Genomic DNA, 11170 nt, shown 5'->3' with positions numbered 1-11170 from the left:
TAGGTGTTATAGTGGATTACAGATTGAATGTGTGTCAATGTGATTCAGTTGTGGAAAGGGCTAATGTTGTTCTGGGATGTACTAACAGGAATGTAGTATGTAAGACACAGGAGGAAATTGTGCTCTGCTCTGGTGAGGCTACAGCAGGAGTACTGTGTCCAGTTAAGGCACCACATGTTAGGAAAGATGTGGACAGATTGGAGAGAGTCTGGAGGAGAGCAACACAAGTATTAAAAGGTTTAGAAAACCTGACCTATGAGGAAAGGTTTGTGTGGGGGGTTTTTTTGTTTGTTTTTTTTAAGGGTATATTTAGTCTTGAGAAAAGAGTCTGGGGGGAGACTTGATAAGTCTTTAAATATGTTAAAGGCTGTGAGAAAGAGGACTGTGATCAATTGTTCTCCATGTCCATTCTAGGTAGGACAAGAAGGGATGGGTTTAATCTTCAGCAAGGGAGATTTAGGTTAGATACTAGGAAAACATTTTCTAACTACATAGTTAAGTTCTGAGATAGGCTTTCAAGGGAGATTATGGAATCACCATCATTGGAGGTTTTAAAGAACCGGTTGGATAAACACCTGTCAGGGATGAACTAGGTTTACTTGATCCTGCCTCAGCTCAGGGACTGGATTTGATGACCTCTTAAGATCCCTTTCAGTGTTACATTCCTATGATTTTATGACATATTCACCAATTTCACCTTTTTTGTGTGTATATTTTTGTGCATCTGTAGTTGGTCAAATATTAGTACAAATAATGTCAAATATTTGACAATTTGAGTTGCTCAAGTACTAAGTTTAAAAAAGAATGTAACAAAACAATATACCACACTGTTCCGTTTCAGGTATGTATCGTGCGTATAGGCGTAAAGTCCAGTCCCCACCATAGTCACAGTAGCTTCTCCATAGTAAAGGTTGCAGGGACTGTCCCATTTTAAGTCTAGATTAAAAACAAACCATTTCATTTCTTTTTGGGGTGGGACTTTCCAGCCAAGATTTGTAAAACTTCCAGAGCAATGGCGTCCATCTGGAGCTGTTGGAAGAGGCTATGTGTGCACGGGGAGAGTGGGGATTGCAAGTTTCTTAGCTAGGAGCAAAAAGAGGTTACAGCAGTGTTTGCAAATAGCTTGCCCTTAAATCGCTACTGCTGGTGCAATGGATTCTTGAAGCGAAATGCATGTGACGTATGAGAGAAGATTTAATTTAGAAATAGCCAATGTTCAGATTAGCTAACCTTTTTAGCTGCAGCAGAATGTGCTAGTGGATGTGTGCCAGGTGCCAATGCATCTCTTAATGTTAATACCTGCTACTAGCTTTACATTGCAGTGATTTTAAACAGGCAGCTGTCGGCTTATTTGGGAATCATACAAATTCATATGCCAACTGAAAGCTTAGATCTCTAGTTATGGTTCATGTGGCAGGTCCCACTCCTCTCTCTGTCCCTTGCTTCTGGGCCCCCCTCCCCTCCCTGGGGCTGTGTGCGCAGACACACCTGGGCAGCAGCCTGCACTGTCAGGGCAGTGAGTGGGAACCAGCCCCCAAACTTCCCCACAGCCTCCTGAGGATCCCTTATTCCTGCCTCCTGGGTGCAGTGTGGGACGGGATCTGCGATCCCCAGGGAGTGCTGGGGATGCACTTCACCGCTTAGCAGCAGCCAGGCAGAAGTGTGTCTGTTCTTCCTCTGAAACCTACATTTTATGTCAAATATCAAAACAAACAGACAAAAATAAATAAAAAACCAACCAAACAAAAACGCCTTCACTGAACATCCCATTCTAAATATTAAGACTTGCAAAGTTTCATTTTAATAGCTTGACAGCCCTGGAGACTGATGTCCTAATTATCCTCGGAACAGGTGCACATGGGCATTTTCCTGCCAATGTGCCTCAGTCTAAAAGTGGAGAGCCCAATTCTCAGATGGTAGTTCGGTATAAAGCCTTCTCACATGGCAATCATTCTACTGGGATAGCAGTTTATGTACTCATCTGTTCTTTATGGGCACCTGAGTCCTATCAGTAGCACCGTCACAATTAGGAAATGGTGGGCAGTAGAGTTTTCCCAAAGTGCAACACATTTGTAGGGCTAGAGCAGGGGTCGACAAGCTTTGGGAAGTGGTGTGCCATTAATTTAAGGTTTCGCTCATCCCGCTGCTGGTCTGGGGTTCCGTAATCCAGGCCGGCAGCGGGCTGAGCGGGGCTGGCAGCCAGGACCCCGGCTGGCAGCAGCGTGCCACTAAAAATCAGCCTGCGTGCCGCAGGTTGCTGACCCCTGGGCCAGAGTGTCAACCGGGGACGGACGGACAGGCACTAAGCACTCTGGGATAGGGTTACTTTGACTTGGGTCTGTGCACTGCAGTGTGGATACTAGAGTCCTGGGTTCGAGCATGGATCAGAAAATCCTTAACCTAGGGTTAAAATGCAGTGTAGACATTCAAGCCCAGAGTTCCTGGACACAGGTCAGCTGACTCAAATTCCACTAACCCTGGGCTTACATTACTGTGTAGATATTCCCTAAAGCTCATTCTCAATTTAGGAAAAAGAAAATGTAGCTTTTCCTTCTTGGGAGGGATTCTCAGAGGTTTTGTTCCTCAGCTCTCTCTAAGAGAGAAGTAGGTCACTTGAATTTTAGAATTACTATTCAGTTTGAAGATTTTTCTACTATTCATGCATTTAACTTCTTCTTTTGTTTGTCACTCTGGTTCTCCTTTCAAACCCAGTTACTGATGTACGTTTTGGCCTCCAGCTTAAATAGCACTGAAGATAAATTTTCCAGATGCTGCAGTAAATGAGCCAAATTGTCTCTAGAGTATAACAGAGTTCTAGCGTAATTTTAGACTGTCATTAGAATAAGAAATGAGACTCTGCTTGCATCAAAAAGTTTGGCTTAAGGTTTGATCATAGCTTTGACTACTTTAATGGTATCAATTCTAACTCCATGGATGGATGGATGTTAAGCTTTATGCACATCACAACCTCCTGGGCCTGTTTCTGAAAATGCTCCTTCACTTTTCCTAAACCATGTGAACTGGGGCTGTGTTGTGGATGCTGCTAAAGAACTAGGCTGAACAAGACACTAACTTTTTTGTTTTGTTTTGTTTTTTTAAAATATTGAGTTTTCTAGCAGTGTGCCTTAAATATGTATTTTTAAGCTTTAGTTATTTTAAGAAATTTTTGTCGTGTTCTGTTCATCTAGTGATTTTTAGAAAGGTTTTCTGTGCAGCTCTGAGCACAACAACATTAAACACCTCTCGTCCCCCAAATCCTTAGCCCAGTGACTGAACGGTGAGGTTTTTGCATGGATATTAGATAGCAAAGCCAGGCAAAGTTGATCGTAATAGTGAACACTGTGTGGGGAGCCCAGTGCAAGAAGGAGACAGTCAAGAGGTTCTGCTCATGTGGGCAGTGGAACACAGCATAGACTTAACGAGAGCTCAAGGTCATCCAGAAGTGCCTGGAAACTTTGCCATGATTGATTCTTCCACAGACACATGCAGACTATGACAAACATTTCTCAGTGGCTTGTTTGAACAAGCAGAGCAGCATCAGGTCTTGTCTCTGCATAGAGAAATCAGATGACTCCTATCTTGGGCAGAGAAGAACTTACTCTTGCTCTGTCTTTTCTGTTGAGGGGAAGCTCTTCGTTGAAACAAACTGGCTAAGCGGGCTGAGCCTTGGCCAGGGAGAGTGGAGCTTTGACCCCATCATAGAGCTGTTTAGCGTGGGCTCTTGTTACTCCCAGCAATGAATCCTGTGCATCCAGTCAAACCACAAAATGAACAGGTATTCCTCCAAAAGGATGCGTGCACGGTGGCAGTAGGTGGATAGCACACTGTTGGTGTCAGGGACTGGGATGTGGGTGATCATTCTTAGTGGTTGGAGCACATGTCAGAACCATCGTCAGAGGCCAGAGCTGAAGTCAGGAATCAGAGCTGAGATTCAGAACCAGGGTACCTAGAGTGAGGCAAGGCAGGAGCAGGGCTTTGGAGCAAGGCTGGAAATAAGCAGGGCCAGAAGATATCACAGCCATGGGTGAATGATGAACTGCTGCTACTAGTAGGCTTAAGACCCAGTCTGCTGACTCTTACAACCAATCAAGCTGCGTAGCCAGTTAGGCCAGCTCCACTCATTAGGTTGCTTGGAGTTTGGCTCTACTGCAGGCCTTGAATACATGGTGAACAATTGATCAACATCCTCTTTATAACCATGTTTTACATACTTTAAAACTGTTAGTGCCCCCCCCCCCCACCCCGCTCATTTGAGTAAACATGCCCAGTTCTTTCAACCTTTCCTCATAGGTCATGTTTTGTAAACCTCATTTTTGTTGCTCTCCTCTGGACTCTCTCCAGTTTGTCAACATCTTTCTTAAGGAATGGTGGCTGAAACTGGATGTCGTACTCCATTTGAGGCTTCACCGGTGCTAATTAGAGCGGAACAATTACCTCCCGTATCTTACTTACAACACTCCTGTTAGCACATCCTGCTAGTACTACTAGACATACACGATGAAGACCTACCACTAGAGCTTGATGTTGATTTAGGAGATGTTACAGTGGAAGAAGTTTGAAAAGCCATCAGTAAACTCAAAAATGAGAAAGCAGATGGAAAGGATAATATTACTGGAAAGATGCTTAGAGCAAGTGATGAAATAGCCCTCCAGACTTTCTTTGGTTTTGCTTGGAATGAAGAAAAAGAATTCAACTCAGTGGAAGAGAGGCCTTATAGTAAAATTGCCAACAGCAGTAACTGAAGAGGAATCACATTACTCTCAGTGCCTGTGAAAATCACGTGCCGCATCCTGAAAAGTATCAAGAAACAAATTTACCTTCAACCTAGAGAGGAACAAGCAGGTTTTAAACTATTGGGGTCATGTGCAGATCATATTGATATGTCGGAGAACAATATGGAACAACGTATGGAGAAACAAGCACCTCTTGTAATAAAATTTATAGATTTCCGGAAGGTGTTTGACAGCGTACAGAGATGCAGTCTTTGGAGAATTATGGCATTCTATGGAATACCAGCAAAATAATTAGAATAGTCAAGGATCTACATGATAATGCCATATGTGCAGTCAGATGGTGACATCAGCCAATGGTTTTCAGTGACAGCTGGAGTAAGGCAAGGATGTACTATGTCCCCACTATTGTTTGCACCGGTCATTGACTATGTCATGAGGAAGGTAACCACAGAAGGCAACTGACAAATTTTATGGACAAATTATAAAGCACAATTGGATGACCTTGTTTTTGCTAATGACATTGTCTTGCTTAAACATATTGCTTAATGGAAGAACAAGACACAGCTTTTGGCAGATACAGCAAAATAAATTGGTTTGTTCATCAACAAGGGGAAGACAAAATATATGGCTATCAATGTTCCAAAAGTAACCATGAGACTGGACGAACTAATGCTAAATAAGTAAATCATGTTACCTATCCGGGGGGAGAGAGAGACAATAGTGACGCCATGCTAGATGTCAAGTTATGAATATCAAAAGCAGCAAACAACTTTCATAAATTTGAAAAGATTTGGAAAAGTAGCATGATTCTCACACACACACACACACACACACACACACACACAAAACAACAACAATTAACACTAGCCTCCTGCCTTTGTGGAGCAGAGTCCTGGAAATCGATTGATAAGGAGATCAACTCATTCCAAAGTAATTGCCTTCCGAGAGAGAACTTCTTGCAACATCAGAAATTGTAAGTAGAGCAAACAAATCTAAAGCATCGAATAGAGTAAGAAGATAACAATGGACCCTTCTTCTGCTCCTTGTAAACCAAAACTGCTAACTGTTCTGGGAATGTGCTTCACTTCAGACTTGTGCTGCGTGCACATCTACATTGAATGCTATTTTGATGCTAACACACTAACTTGACTTAGTTTAACCCTTGTGTAGACACCCTTAAATCCATTTTAAAATGGCTTGCATTGATGTAGTGTCACTCAGTAAGGAATCAATTTAATTTAAGAGAGACAGGGTGGTTGAGGTAATATCTTTTATTGGACCAACTTCTGTTGGTGAGAGAGACAAGCTTTTGAGCTACACGGAGCTCATTGGGTCTGGGAAAGGTACTCTGAGTGTTACAGCTAAATACAAAGTCAAACAGATACTTTAGCATAAGCAGTTAGCACATATTCTAAGGCAGTGTTTCTCAACCTTTTTGATATCAGAGACCGGCTTGCTGCCTTCCTAATCCGTATCAGAGAGATCTCCGGGACCGGCGCTAGTCCACAGACTAGTCATTGAGAAATACTGTTGTAAAGGACATTCAAGGAGAAGTGGCCTGTCAATGCCCCTGCAGTCATACGACAAAAAGAGGGGGTTAATGGATTACAGATTGTTGTAATAAACCATAAATCCAGTATCTTTACTAAGACCATGATTTTTAGTGTTCAGTGAATTTATGAATTTAAGCTCCCAGGCTCATCTTTTGAAAGTGTTGTGGAGGTTGCCTTTGAGGCTGAGGACTGAGCAGTCGAGCCCCGCATATCTGCAGCTATCCGCATCCACAGATATCTGTTGACCATGTTTGTGGCTCGGATGCGGATACAAATTTTGTATCCCCGCAGGGCTTTACTGATAGGTCAGATATAGAGTGATCACTTTGTGAAAAGTTTACACCCAAGAATGATAGGGTGTGTTTGTCTTTTATCATTTTCCTTTGAGTTCATTAAAAAACATAGTGGTTGTCTATCTGGTTTCACCTGCATAGTTGTTGTTGGGGCATTTAATGCACTGGGTAAGGTATATCCCACGTTGTGATGGGCACGTGTAGGACCCATGGATCTTGAAAGGTGTGTTGGGGTGTTGATCATTGTGGCAGTAGAGATACGTCTGCAGGTTTTGCATCTGTTGTTCTGGCAGGGTCTGGTGCTGCTTTGAGTTGGTCTGTCCAGGTCTGTGAGAAGCTTGCTTCTGATGATGATCTTGGAGAGATTGGGGGGTTGTTTGAAAGCCAGAAGAGGGGTTTCAGGAAACACTTCTTTCCGGATGGGGTCCCCATCAAGCATGGGTTATAGTTTGCTGATACCCCGATGGGTTCTAGTGTGGAGTGGTAGGTGACAACTAGGGGTATATGGTCAGAGGGAGCTTTATTTCTATACTGAAGCAGATGCTTTCAGGGTATTTGGGTGGCCCGTTCCATGATGCAATCTACTTCTCTGGTGGACTGTCCTTGTTTGGTGAAGGAGGTTTTAAGTGTGTTAAGGTGTATATCCTGGACTTTCTCCTTGGAGCACATTCTGTGGCATCTTGAGTGCCTGGCCCCTAGATAACAGAATTCTCTCTGGAACACTCCCACACTGGCATCAACTTCCTGGACGCCACAATCAGCTTTGACAATGGAACTCTACAGACAACTATATACAAGAAACCCACAGATCACCGCACCTACCTTCTTAGATCCAGTAACCACCCCAACACACCAAGACAGCTGTTATCTACAGCCAGATACTCTGAAACCACAGTATGTGCTCTGAGGAGGAAGCCTGGGATATACACCTTATCATACTTTAAAACTGCCTTCACCAAACAGCTACTTATGCTAAACTTGTATGCTAAACTATGTGTTTGATCTTGTATTTAGCTATACTACTCAGAGAACTTTCCCCAGACCTAAGGAAGAGCTCTGTGTAGTTCAGAAGCTTGTGTCTCTGACCAACAGAGGTTGGTCCAATAAAAGATATTACCTCACCCATCTTGTCTCTCTAATGTCCTGGGACAGACACAGCTACAGTACACTGCATACAATAATTTAATTTAAATCATTCTGTGCCAGGTTTAGTTTAGTATAGGTATCCATGCAGAAATCTTGCACTAACTTAGCTAAATTGGTTTTTAAACCTGTTCTAGTTAAACTGATGCAACTGTGTGTAGACAAGACCTTACTGGACTAAAGACAGATGAAAAATACATCTAGATTTTCCTAATGTGACTCTTGTATGCAAGCAATTGGTGTAGTTCCCACAAGGATGCGGTATGATTGCAAATGGAAGGATAGTTGGCTTTGAGACCATCTCTAGGATGTGGTTCACTCTACAAAAAAAGTTGGATTTGAAACACTGTTTAGATCTAAGGATATATATTGAAAACAGCCTTCACTTGGCAAATGAAGAACAGCATTTGTTTCTGAAGACTAGGTGGAAGGTGTGAACGCTGAACAGTGGCTAACTAGATACTGGAATTTGCCTACTACAGCTGAGCCTGCTGCCCTTAATATACACCCAGAGCTACCTTCACTGTCAAGATGTCTGCTTCCTGTTTTATTGTATCTAATACCTCCATTTTTAGAGGCATACACATCTCTGCAATTGGATTCTCCCTACTCTGCAGTTTTCTCTTAAACTCTTTAGTCCCTAAACTAGGGGCTCTCTCTAGTTGTCAGCAGTGTCCATCAGGGTATTAATGATCAATGGTGATGCACTGGCTCAGAATTAAATGGCAGCATTAGTGGGGGATTTCTGGCTGCCCGTGGGGGGAAGAAGCTTTAAAGAAGATGAGGGTCGTTAATGTGAATGAGTTCTTTGTGTTTGACAGAGGTACTGTTACATCTGGCTCTTGCTGGCACTAATGTGAGGAAGCAGACAGCTACTGAGCAAACTTCCTGCATAGGGTTCGTAGTTCACCTTAATGCTGCCCTGCAGTGACTCCTGCTCTTCCAGGTCTGGACCTCTGGGCAGACTTTGGTAGTCACACTGAATTGTGTAGGAGTCTCATGATGTGGGTGAATGGTCACTGAGTATTTAGGAAAACCCAAGACTGGACATCTGGGTGCAGATTTGAACAGGATTGTAGACGTGAAAGATTCTCATGCTGTGCCACTGAGACCACTAAAACTCACACCTGGGGAATATTCAGAACTCTTGCTTGAGTGAGTTTAGCCTGGTAGCTTGTTGACATAAGAGTTCATTAGGCACTCCAGCTGGGCAGCATTTCTATATCTGGGCCCAGATGTTGAGTTCAGGTTTGAACCCAGGCCTGGAGTTCAGACTGTGCCGTGTATATTTGTAACGCACCATCCACAATGGAGCCACAGTGTGATCGGCTTCTAGGTGCTACCACAATAGAACTGTTCAAGTATTGATATTGGGCAGTTAGGTTGTACAGTGATTCGAGCTCCTCCTTGCCTATATCTGGTGCTGTCCAAGTAGAGAGTAAAGACCCACTGGCAAGTAGGAAAAGAGTTGTATTATTTCAGAGATTTTTGTACCATAAAAGTTACTGTCCTGAAGATAAAAATTTCAAGGTAATCTATGTTGATCCTTTGAGGTAGGCAAAATTAACAAGGGACACCCCCCCACATACATCCCCTGTGAGGAACAAGGAGGTGCTAGAAAAGAGAAGATCGGAGAGAACTCTTCACTTTTAGTGTGCAGTGATTTGTCATTATATCAGATGAGGAAGTTGCATTCTCCTCTTTTCAGATGACTTATTGGAACAACACATTCATAGAGTATGGAACATGTGCCTATTCCTAAGCCCTAATAAAGCAACTTAATACTTTTTCAGAAAGTCTTATTTTTTTTCTTTTGGGGACTAATGATGAATGAGACTTGTAGGAAGGATAGAAGACTCATCTGGTCTTTTACATTCATACAAACACAAAATCCTACTACTACACCCTTGCAATATTTAAGAATAATCCTCCATGCAGGGACCCACAAACTTTTCACCCTTTTAGACTGAGAAAGTACACCGCTACCCCGATGTAACGCGACCCGATAGAATGCGGTAAAGCAGTGCTCTGGGCGGGTGGGGCTGCGCACTCCTGTGGATCAAAGCAAGTTTGATATAACGCGGTTTCACCTATAACGCGGTAAGATTTTTTGGCTCCCGAGGACAGCGTTATATCGAGGTAGAGGTGTATCTACATTTGCCTTAATTCATAATTAAAATGAATGTTTTACCCCGTCAGCTCATTGCCAGAAAATGTCAGCTAGATCCGTCCTGAGCATTCTAGATCTGGGACTACTCTCTCATGTAAGGTCAGATGGGTTATCTATCCCGTAGTGCCCTGCAACGTTTTCTTAAGTTTACCTCCATTAGAACAGCCAAAGAACATTCTGCCAATACTTTCACAGGCGATTATCTGAGCCTACCTCTCCCTGTTGAGATCTCAAACATAGTGGTGCTGCTTTTGTGGATTCTAGTTTTTCTTATACTTGCTAACGCATGGAGAACCCAGGATCGGTGATCAAGGCTAGGTATGCGGGCACCACAAGAAGCTGCTCCAGGGGCTAGCCTTTGTCATTCTATTCACAGATCTGGAAGGTACACTTGAGCTTAATACTCAGTTTGTAACTTGCCAAAATAAGATGGCAGACTCATTGATTCTGTAACTGGCAAAAAAAAAAAAGTTTCTGCTCCCACCTTTGACTAATAAGTCTCCATACTGTATGCCAGGGGATACCAGCCCTAATCCATCCTGGGAGACTGCACCGGATGGGGTAATTTCTGGGGAAAATAGAGTTCCCCTGTTATACTAACTATAAAGCAGTGACTACCACCTGCTGGTATCCTTACCAATACTTCTAGGTCATGGCTGTAACTTCAGGTTTCTCCTCCCTATTTTTTAATAGTGAGCTTTGGTGCTGGGCCCCAGTGCATAATTGCTGCCCTCCTTCCTCTCATTCAGTTGTGCGTGCTCTAACAGAGTTTAGATTGGTCCAAATCTGGTACTGCAAGAGCAGACCAGACTCCACTGAGGGCTAGTTTGCCTAGTTGAATGGGAAGTGGTGGGTACTGACTGGCCCAAAGGAGATATTTAATGTAGAAAACAGCTGCCCTGAAATACTGGGGATCACCGCCTTGTGGTTATTGGTAGAGGTGTAGCTACAGAGAGGGTGACTGTAGCTTTGCTCTTTGGGACACCAGAGGAAGCAACTTATTCCCCAGTGGCCATCACCGAGTGGCACAATCAAAGGCTCCATTCTCCATTGCCACTGTGCCAGAGAAGTGCAGAAGCTCCTTAAATACAGCTGTGTGTGACATCTGCAGTCATGCTCTAGATGGCTGCTATATTGCAGCAGCATAGATCTGGTCGTCTAAAAGCCCCGTGAGAGTTATGTTCTTGGCTGGCTGTTCACTGTAAGGCTGTAGTCTAAGACTGGTTTAACTCTGTTATTTACATATGAACACAGCGTTTGGTTGCTCTTTCGTGTCAG

The sequence above is a fragment of the Terrapene carolina genome, unplaced genomic scaffold, assembly GCF_002925995.2.
Source record: "Terrapene carolina triunguis isolate 2854851 unplaced genomic scaffold, T_m_triunguis-2.0 Scaffold166, whole genome shotgun sequence".
Taxonomy (NCBI): domain Eukaryota; kingdom Metazoa; phylum Chordata; order Testudines; family Emydidae; genus Terrapene; species Terrapene triunguis.
The sequence above is the reverse complement of the archived record's forward strand: the minus strand, read 5'-3'. Positions refer to the sequence as shown.